Below are 11,908 nucleotides of genomic sequence, written 5' to 3'. Positions count from 1 at the left end.
AACAACAACAATTCAAGTTATGTCCTTAAACTTAAAATAGAGATGCCATAACACTAATGTGTGTTTTGAAAGCTTCTGACGTTCGTTACGTTCGCAAATGACCTAACCAACCTAACCTAAGATACGGTACCATGCCCTTAACCTTACCCTAGTGCATGGTGATAGTTTGAAAATAATAATAATAATAATAATAATAATAATAATAATAATAATAATAATAATAATAATAATAATAATAATAATAATATCATCATCATCATCTGCATTTTCAGCACGAGGCCATATGCATGGAATATACAAAGTATAGGGATTAAAAGAAATACCCACAAACTAGGTACACGAGTTAAAGTGATAAAAATGATAATTGGCAATACCCGCACAGTTGCTTAGGTAGTAGTAGTAAAAAAAAAAAAATAGTAACATCCCATAAACTTACCTTATTCTGAATAAGAACTATCATTGGTATTAAGGTCCTTGTACGTCACTAGTTTTGAGATTTTCTCCAACCAAAAAACCTGCTTTTCCAATTTCGTCCTCTAGGTTGTAGGATATAATCATGAGGTCCACTTTCTCTAAAAAGACTCATTTGCTAACGAAACGAATGTCAAAAACATTCAGAGGACACACGAAAACATGGGAAGATTTGAATTTGAGGTCCAAATTACAATGATGGCTCAAAGTGAAATGTCCTTTTTCACGTACTTGATACAGCATATATATATATATATATATATATATATATATATATATATATATATATATATATATATATATATATATATATATATATATATGTGTGTGTGTGTGTGTGTGTGTGTGTGTGTGTGTGTGTGTGTGTGTAATCTGTAGATCCTTCTGAACTACCATTGTAAATGGATACTATTTTCGGCTAGAGTGAAAAAAAGAACAAGGTGCCAGCAACTTACCCCCTTATTAATTTACTGAGCATGCAGAAGCCTGAAATCTTCTGGCGTCACTTCTCCCAAGGGAAAATGGCATATGATGCTCTATATATATATATGTTGTGGTGTAGAATAGATAGGGAAATTAAATAGAAAAGAGAGAGAGAGAGAGAGATAGAAAGAGAAAAAGTTAAGAGAGAGAAGGAGAGAGAAATAAGAGTAAAGAGAGAGGCAAAGAACACAGTGATAACGGCCAAATGCTGTTGTGTTGTGTTATCAATACATAAGATGTTTACATTGCAGTATATCGTGTTTAAGCCATAAAAACAGTCGTAAAAATGGGAAATAATGGCCTCTGTGATTGAAGCCAAGCAAAACATGAGTCAGCACAGTCTAAATGCTTACAACAGCTGATTCTATAGTCCCGCCTTCTCCGGAAGGTGTTTTCGTGAAGTTCCAGGAATTTGGGGTTGACCCAAGTGATATACTTCTTCAACCTCCAATCAATTATGTGTGGGAGGGTCTTTCCCACACCCTCCTAAGATCACCTCCTATCAAGTCCTCTAAGGAGAGATTTGAATCACACCCACTACAGTCCTTCCAATCAGCTACTTGAAGGGGAGGCCTTGCTGATTAATCCTTCCAATAAGGCTAGAAGGAGGTGGAGATTTACAGATAGCAAGTTTCCTGAGGGTTCAACGAGTGAGAGACCGACGAGGAGACCAGAGTCAGAACTGTGTCCTTCAAGGAGAGTACTTCTCCCAATCCTTCCGTGTTCCCCATATAGACTGATTCAAGAGTGATTCGTTTCTATCATTGTAACTTGTTAATTTTGTACTGATCTTTATAATATTAAGTACTAATTAAAGTGAAGAAATTACCGATCTCGTCTCTATACGCCTTTCTGAGAGATATCAATATTTAAAAGGAATAAATATACAAAGATAGCACATCATCCGCGAAGCGATCTGAAGGACACCTCGAAAGAAACCAAGGTAAGAAGAGAAAGACTAAAATCTATGCAATCATATAACGAAAGAACGTAAAAAGAAAGAAAAATAAAAAACATTACAATTGGTGGCAGCTAAAGTGGATCCAGAAGGCGAGACGAAACAAACGAACATTAATGAAATTATCAGTGCAATTATTTAAGTTACAGTGAAACGAAATTCTACAAAACGAACTTTGATTTTTTTACGACGACGAACAAAATATATCAGAAGAAATAAAAATACTCCAGCGAATAGCAGCTTACAACAAGAACGTCGAGTGTGAATAAAACAGTTTATTGCGTCCCGAAGCCAAAAACATTTTGAACTGTTACCGTCAACAAATTGAGCAAGACGCCGACAGCGATAATAAGCCCAGTGTTAGCGACATTGCATCGAGTGATTGAAGAAAAACAACGTACAAACTTTCAACAAGATTCCGAAAGCGGAAAACCACAGCGGAAAAACAACGCAGACATAGTGATCCGACAGCGAAACATTCACCGCCGAATGAACAACATTTAGCGATATCACGATATCAACAACACAACACAGTAAGGAATTTACTGTCCACTCTCTCTTAATAAATAAGTGAAGATAAATTTTTTTAGCATCTTGCTATAAGATTGAAAATTAAGAAAACTCTCTCTAGTGAATAAAATTCTTTTGCATAAATACCAGCATTACTCTCTATGATAAATTAATTATTTAGTAAATAATTTAGATAGGAATTAGCTATTTTTACTCGGTTGGTGATGATTATTTGAGAAGTTATATATGTAATTTTGTGTACTTATTATAATGAATTTTGATGATATGATGCCCAATTTCATATAAGAATTTATTTTGAGTATTGAAAAAGTTTTAATTGTGCACTTGAACTCAATAGAGAATTTAATTTTTTTTTGTGTGACAATTTGACAAATTGTTTTTAATCTTGGTACAATATAACGAAAATTTTTTTGATTGATGTACTCTGAGTGAAAAATTTTTTTTGTGTGTGGACATGCAACGAGTATTTGATGAACTACTGAACACTGTTAGACATTCACATTACGATTTAAGACCGTCGACAATTAGACGAAGTCGAATTTCAAGACTAAATTCCCACTCCGCTGTAGTGCAAGGAAATACTAACAATAATAACACAAATAACCAGAACCAAAATAGTGTTAATCATTCTAATACTACTAACAATAATAATAATAGTAACAATACTAATAATACTAATAATACTCGCACATTACAATTTTTAATATGAACCAGGCGGCCGTCATAACAACCGCCACACGCTTCTGTGGACAGGTGGATGATTCCAATCCTGACAAAAGCAGACTCGAAGCCTATACTGTAAATCATTGGCTAGCAGATGCAGATAGTCGTATAATTTCAGGGGAATAACAGATGAAAGAGCTAAGATAAATGAAGCCTTGTTGCTCGTCAGCTCAGAACATGGAGACGCACATAAAACTTTGAATTCCACAAGTTTTAGCAAACTTAATAACTATGTAGAATTTAAAGAAATTTGTTTATCACTCTGGGAACCAGTAAATCAGACTGACGGTTTATATAACCTAACTAGATTTCTTAACCCACAATATAAAACAATTGCTAATTTGTACGCAAGCGTGGAGAATGCAATAGAGAAAAAATAAGCGAAGATTTAGAGAAGACAGGTATTACTATAGGAGACAAGGATCAGTTTGGGGCTAGTGCCCAGAAATTAGTTGAGCTACGGCATGTATTAAATTACCTGTCATTTGGAACCATATATAATATTCTTGGAGAAGAGGAAAAGAAAGCTTTCAGAAAAATAAAACTTGATCCCAGAAAAACAAGCCTTCAAACATTGAAGACAATGAGAGAAGAAATCCAAAGGAAAGAGATAAATCTATCCAAGGAATTCATGGGAACAACAGAAGCACAAAATGAAAGGAAAGTCAGAAATAATAATCCTAATTTTAAACTGAATAATAAATTCTATGATAATTCCAGACAAGCAGGAAATAGACCAAATACCTTCCAAGGGAAATATGCCCAAAATACTAAAAGAAAATGGAATCCAGATCAAAGGGGAAGAAACAATCTAACAAAGAGTGGACCACACAAACCTTATAGATATGGTCAAAACTCAAACACAAACACTTCAACCCAAGTGAACTATTCCGCTCAAGGGGCGAGACCCAAGACAGCCTGCATGAAAACTGCGGGTATACAAATCATTTTACAAATGAGTGTAGAAAACCTAGAATCTGCACGGTTTGTAAGAAAATAGGACATTTAACAAAGAATTGCTGGTTTAAAACACAAGAAGGAAATAAAGAAATAGTTGAATTAAGTAGTAACCGCTCAGCATCAAATAAGTCTTCAAATCAATGACAATTTATCCCTACACAGAATACCACAAGAAAGTCCCTTCAAGAAGATAAATTAAGAGAAGAATTAGCAAATAGGAGAAGTGAAGGTTCATCCGCACTATCCATATTGCAGAGTAAAGAAGTAGTATTTTCCATGGATGAAGAAGAAATAATCAGAAAGGATTTACCTATCATTAAAATTCCAATACAGAATAAATTATGTACTGTCCTTATGGATTCAGGTAGTACTGTAAGCATAATAGATAAACACACATTAACAAGTTACTTAGGCGTTAAAGAAACGCTAATTCAGGGTCAAAGCAAGATAATAAAAGGAGTAGCGGGTAAACAGATAAAAAGTTTAGGCAATGTGAACTTAGAAATAGACCTTTCGTCACATAAAACTGTTGAAAGTTTTATAGTTCTAGAAGACAGGTTCTTTCCCGCACAGGTGTTGTTCTCATATAAATTAATGAAGAAATGTGGAATTATACTGAATTGCCGAGAAGGAAGGATTAACGTTACACAAGATAATAAAAAGAGCGTATGCTTTACGCTTGAAGAAGAAAAGTTTCACCCAAATCTGATCAATTTGTCTGAGACGACTTCAACAAGCGACAAAGACATACAGAAAATAACTTATCATCAAGAGAACAATCAAATTAAATTGAATGGTAACGGAAAGGAGGAATTTCCAAAATTACAGACTAGAAAGATAAGATGTGCACATCCAGAAATTATACCTCCAACAAAAGAAGTGACCCAGAAATAAATAAAGGTGATCTCCAGTGTTCTGAATATGACAAGGAACAAGACATTTATGAGGATAATTATGCAGAGATAAATACAGAACATTATAGCAATGTAGTAATCAGCTATGATAATGAAGGGAAATTAGTAAATGAGGTACTGTTGTTAAAGAAAATAAATAAAGTAGATATAAATGATATAATAGCAGTAACTGAAGAAACTAGTATAGATGCAGAACATTGTTACTTTGCAGAAACAAAAGATGAGGAAGTATGTTGTGTAAGCACTGCTGATGATAATAAAGTACAGTTAATACTAAACAGACAGGTAATTTTGCATCCAAAGTGTTTAACAAAAATACATCTTAGGGGAAAAGAAGAGATAGGAGTTAAAGATGTTCTTTTACTAAATGAAGAGTTACCAGAATTTGTCAGAATGGATAATTCTTTAGTCCACATGAAGGGTGATACTTGTGAAGTTTATGTCCAGAACTACTCAGATAACAAACTAACACTTTATGCAGGCATTATCTTTTGTAAAGGAATACCTATTAACAATCCATTACTAACATTAGAAGAAGAAGCATTTTTCTCTGTAACTGGTCAAACATCTGAATTAAGCAAAGAAGTGAATAAAACAGATTTTCCAGAAAACAAAGATAGATTAATTCAAGTATTAGAAAAATACAGAGATGTAATAGCAATAGAAGGAGATAAATTAGGTAGAACAAATGTCCTAAGGCATAAAATTGTATTAGATGATGGAACAAAACCATTCTTTATTCCTAATTACAGATTACCAATAAGCCAAAGACCCATAGTTGATAATTTGATAGAAGAAATGAAGAAAGATGGGGTAGTCATTCCTTCTAAATCTCCATATAATTCTCCATTACTACTTGTTCCAAAGAAAGATGGAAATTGGAGACTTGTGATAGACTATAGAAAGTTAAATTCCAACACCATCCCCGATAGAATGCCAATGCCAGTGATTCAAGATATGTTAGCTCAGTTAGGAGGTGCAAGGATATTTTCATCTTTAGATTTACTTAGTGGATACTGGCAAGTACCTTTAGACGAAGAGTCGAAACCATTCACAGCCTTCAGCACACACAAGGAACACTTGCAATTTGAAGTCATGCCATTTGGACTCACTTCGGCTCCTTTAACGTTTGTTAGATTAATGCTTCAAATATTGGGGATATAGAAAATGTTGCAGTTTACTTAGATGATGTTATCATTTTTAGCAAAGATTTAGAAAGTCACCTCAAAACATTAGAAATAGTCTTGGAAAGATTAAGAAGAGCAGGATTAAAAATCAAATTAAAGAAATGTCAATTCTTAATGAAATCTTTGGAATACTTAGGACATGTAATTAGTGAAGATGGTCTCATGAATGCAAGCAGGCAAGATAAAAGCAATAGTTGAATATCCAGCTCCTACCAAATTGAAAGCATTGAGAAGATTCCTAGGAATGGTAGGCTACTATAGACCTTTCATTAAAGGCTTTGCTACAATAGCCAAACCATTAACAGAATTAACAAAGAAAGATGTCAAATATGAATGGAATAAAGAACAAGAGACAGCTTTCCAAACACTAAAGAGTAAAATGACCAGGAATCCCGTACTAGTCTACCCAGATTTCTCGAAGGACTTTTACTTAGCCTGTGATGCATCAAGTACCGGGCTAGGGGCTGTATTATTACAAAAAGGACAAAACAAGAATGAGAGCAGTATATTATGCCAGTAGAGTTTTGAATGCTGCAGAGAAAATTATAGCACAATAGAAAGAGAATGTTTAGCATTATACTGGGGTCTAAGGAAATTTAGACACATAATTTTAGGACATAAAGTCAATGTACTTACTGATCACAAACCAATTTGTGATTTGTTTAAGAAGAGAACTTTTACAAATAACATGAAGTTCAATAGATGGTTCATTAGTGTGTTAGAATTTGCACCAGAATTCAGATATATCCCAGGAAAATTTAATACACTAGCAGATGCATTATCCAGAGCCCAAGAAGAAACAGAGAAAATGTATTACCACTAATACTTTTTGTTTTAGCTGTCAAGTGGTAGATTTAGATTTGGAAAGAGTACAAATACAACAAGGAATGGATACAGAAATCAGGCATATAATAGGACAACTAATGACAGATGAATCTTTAAAACCTGATTTTGTTTTAATCAATGGATTACTGTATAAAAGACCAACAGAGAAGAATGGTTATTCTCGACTATACATCCCGAAAACACTAATCAGAGAAGTTTTAGAACTAACACACTCATACAAGTTAGCAGGACATCCAGGAATCAAAAAGACAACTAGAATCCTAACCAGAAACTATTTTTGGCCCCATTGTAGTGAGGATGCCAAGAACTTTGTACAAAATTGTGTAGTTTGTAATCGACATAAAGGTAACGTAAATCCAAAAGCTCCTCTTGAAAAATACCCATCGGAGTTGAATCCATTTCAGGTCGTATCTATGGACTTTTAGGTCCATTTCCAACAACTGTTAGGGGAATAAACAAATATTAGTCTTTTTAGACTATCTAACAAGATATGTAGAGATCGTACCAGTAAGAAATAGAGATGCAATTACAGTAGCAGAAGCTCTTAAATCTAGAATTATTACGAGACATTCATGTCCCCAAGTTCTTCTTTCTGATAACGCAGCAGAATTTACTAGTGAACTTTTAAGAAAATTATGAATTTTATGAGATAAATAAATGTCAAATTACAGCATATAAACCAAGTTCAAATGGAGCAGTAGAAAGAACGAATCGTAAGATAAAGGATATCCTGAAAACTTTAGTTAAACCTAATACAGAAGACTGGGATTTAGCTTTGGAAGACGTACAGTTTACTATAAACAATACTGTAAATGAGACAGTAGGAGAATCACCACACTACTTGTTATACGGATACGAGAAGAGACTACCAAATACGTTACTAGATGATGCAACACCACCCCGACATACTTATAACTACGATGACTATATTGCCTGGAAAACTAGACGTACATATGAAACGATCAAACAGACGAGGACTAGACTTAAGGAAGCTCAGAGTGTCCAAGCAAAGTACTATGACAAAAATACAGCTAAACCAAAAATTGTAGTAGGTGCTCAGGTATATGTTCAGAATCATGTTCCAGAAGGTCCTAATGTAAAAGTATCCGCAAAGTTCCAAGGTCCTTATAGAGTATTAGAAGTGTTGAAGTTAAATAAGCTAAAGATCATAAGTGAGAGTGATCTAAAAGGAAAGAATTGTTCATACCAATCATGTAAAGGTAATAAAACAGACTCTTGGTCCAATAAGAGAATAGTTGAATTATTGAAAGACGTTGAACAGGAACCAATAAATAACAAATACAATTTAAGAAAAAGATAAATTTATGTAAAGTGTTGAACTATTAGATATAAACAATGTGTAGGCATTAAAATACCTCATGTATACAGAATATCTGATAAGGCTTATTCTTACAGATACAAACATGCGGTTCTTCTTGGTTATCATAACACTGCTTTATGTGTCATCTGAGGTGGTGATCCGGAAGGGTGCACTACTAGAGAAAAAGGGATCTGTGAAATTAATAAAGGACTTAGGCATAGTGAGTATTGACATTACATCAGTGCTTATCAATGAAATGACATTGAAAGATGTCCAAAGGAATTGAAATCATTAATTAGGAAAAGTGAAAATAACAGTGTTTTACCATTGTTGGAAAAACTAGATAATGACATAGGAAGTGTGTTAAATACAAGATCCAAACGATCCTCTTACCTTTTATAGGAACAGCACTTAATCAATTATTTGAGTCGCGACAGACTCTAATGTAGAAAAAGAAAGTGCCCGTATAGACAAACTGGAGAAATGGGCAGCAACAAGAGGCATTGTGTTAAATAAGATTATAAGCTCTCAAAACTTAAACAGTAAGGAATTGAAAAAAATAAAGGAATTTATTAATCAAGTGAACACAAACATTACCAAAGAGATTAAGATAATAACAGATGAACAACATTTAAGTACATTTATGAACAATGTTAGGATTGTATTGCAAGACCATAAAGATCTATTAAATGCCATTTTGTTAGCCTATAAAGGAATATTAAGTCCAACATTAATAAACCCAAGAGAATTAGAGGGCATAATTAGTGATTTTTGGTAGAAGGACATTATACCCTATGGTAAAGGATATAATGGTCTATTATAATTTGATAACCACCAAGGTAGTTAAGAATAAGATCCTTCTAATTTTACCTTTTAATCAAAAAAGAGGCAGATGTACTGATGTCCATACATCCTTTTCCCATGTTGATAAAGGAAAACGTAATTATCTCAAATGTCAACCACATCAATTTTGCATTAGAAGAACATGGACTAATGATGTCATTTATTACTGATGCTCAATTAAGAGATTGTATACTTTTGAAAGATAAAGAGTATATTTGCAACCTTGACAACCTGTATGAAACTACTAATGCCTATCCTTGTGTTCAAGAAATAATTGAAAACAAGAATCAAGAGACAGTACTGTGTACACAATTATCCAAACATGATTTTGTTTCCATTATAGTAGAACAGTCAGTTTTTTGTGTTTTCACTAAGTTCAGTAACAGCAACTATTAATTGCCATAATATAAGTACTGAAATTAATTTCAATAATGTCCATGCTTTTGATAAGACTTGCAAGTTAGTTATTCCTAATAAATTATATTATGAACCTCATGTCTTCACAGAAATCACAATCCATAAAAATAAGCCCTACATGAACTACTCTAGTGAAGTTAAAGAATTTAAACTGTCTCAGTTAGAGTTAAAACAAATAAATGAGTTGGCTTTAGTAGATGAATTTTTCTATTACAAAGAAAATGTTTCACCAATTCTGTCTCTGTTCAATTTGGTCATAATCATTATTGTAATAATAGTGTTTGCAATTTTGGTCAAACGTGTGGTAATTTCAAATATTGAGCAGATTATAACAGAAATAAAGAGGACCAATGAAGAGTAAAATGATCTTTTACACATAATTTGCTGCTGAATTCTTTATGTATTATTATTGGCATTGTGTGTTAAAACAATTAACCATTTTACAGTATAAGAATTCATTATATATATATATATATGTATGTATATGTATCTCTTTTGATTCATGATATAATATATGTGAATTTTCTACCATATATTCTTAATTGATTTTTTTGCATTAGTGCATTGACACAGTTTGTGCAATTTAAATATTTTTTTGAGAATTGACTTGATGGGAAATCATATAAATACTTTATTTTGTTTGTGATTTAGCAATCATCCATTGAAATATATTCTTTTTGTCACACTGAGGGCAGTGTGAGGTAGCGTGACCGAGTGATGTTGTGGTGTAGAATAGATAGGAAATTAAATAGAAAAGAGAGAGAGAGAGAGAGAGATAGAAAGAGAAAAAGTTAAGAGAGAGAAGGAGAGAGAAATAAGAGTAAAGAGAGAGGCAAAGAACACAGTGATAACGGCCAAATGCTGTTGTGTTGTGTTATCAATACGCAAGATGTTTACATTGCAGTATATCGTGTTTAAGCCATAAAAACAGTCGTAAAAATGGGAAATAATGGCCTCGCGATTGAAGCCAAGCAAAACATGAGTCAGCACAGTCTAAATGCTTACAACAGCTGATTCTATAGTCCCGCCTTCTCCGGAAGGTGTTTTCGTGGAAGTTCCAGGAATTTGGGGGTTGACCCAAGTGATATACTTCTTCAACCTCCAATCAATTATGTGTGGGAGGGGTCTTTCCCACACCCTCCTAAGATCACCTCCTATCAAGTCCTCTAAGGAGAGATTTGAATCACACCCACTACAGTCCTTCCAATCAGCTACTTGAAGGGGAGGCCTTGCTGATTAATCCTTCCAATAAGGCTAGAAGGAGGTGGAGATTTACAGATAGCAAGTTTCCTGAGGGTTCAACGAGTGAGAGACCGACGAGGAGACCAGAGTCAGAACTGTGTCCTTCAAGGGAGAGTACTTCTCCCAATCGCTTCCGTGTTCCCCATATAGACTGATTCAAGAGTGATTCGTTTCTATCATTGTAACTTGTTAATTTTGTACTGATCTTTATAATATTAAGTACTAATTAAAGTGAAGAAATTACCGATCTCGTCTCTATACGCCTTTCTGAGAGATATCAATATTTAAAAGGAATAAATATACAAAGATAGCACATCATCCATGAGCGATCTGAAGGACACCTCGAAAGAAACCAAGGTAAGAAGAGAAAGACTAAAATCTATGCAATCATATAACGAAAGAATAAAAAAGAATAATAAAACCATTACAAATATATATATATATATATATATATATATATATATATATATATATATATATATATATATATATATATATATCACTTACACTTCTGTGCATTAACACAATTACTAACAGGACCTCATTAAAACTGGATGGTACCTCGCAGAGATAATATTTATTCAAGAAAAGTTACAAACTTTCTAGAACAGCCCTCACTGTCATGTATCCGTAGAATGGCGCAGGCACATAGTCCAGCTGTATTTACGTATGTGGGGGAACAGATTAAAGCCTTTGTCCAATTCTGTATGCTGGCTTCTTTAATCTTTTGATCACCCCTCCTTCTCCGGTGTGGCCCCGCACTCGTGACCTTGGCCTTTCTCTGCTTTCAGCTTCTTTCAGGTGTGTTCATTTTCCATGTGGTCTCTTGTGTTTTTGCACTTCTTTTCTATTACAGAGTGTACGATTTTTCTTGATAGGCTGTCTTCAAATCTGTTTCCAGTATTGCCTGCCATTACATTGTTTGCGCATGTTATGAAGCATTCTCTACAATCAGTCTGGCCATTTAGTTAGTGTTCCTGTACAAAAAAATTCATATGCTCCCAGTCTATTT

The 11,908-nt window shown here is 33.8% G+C and overlaps 1 long non-coding RNA gene across 1 annotated transcript; it reads left to right on the top strand.

Moving 5' to 3' along the window:
• Nucleotides 1-2,307: 2,307 nt before the first annotated feature.
• LOC136834742 (uncharacterized) lies at nt 2,308-11,140 on the top strand. The gene is made up of 2 exons (XR_010851861.1): nt 2,308-2,445; nt 8,490-11,140. It is a non-coding gene; the product is annotated as an uncharacterized lncRNA (long non-coding RNA).
• The last annotated feature ends 768 nt before the right edge of the window (nt 11,141-11,908 follow it).

This window comes from Macrobrachium rosenbergii, chromosome 54, assembly GCF_040412425.1.
Source record: "Macrobrachium rosenbergii isolate ZJJX-2024 chromosome 54, ASM4041242v1, whole genome shotgun sequence".
Lineage (NCBI taxonomy): Eukaryota > Metazoa > Arthropoda > Malacostraca > Decapoda > Palaemonidae > Macrobrachium > Macrobrachium rosenbergii.
The sequence above is the reverse complement of the archived record's forward strand: the minus strand, read 5'-3'. Positions and strand labels throughout refer to the sequence as shown.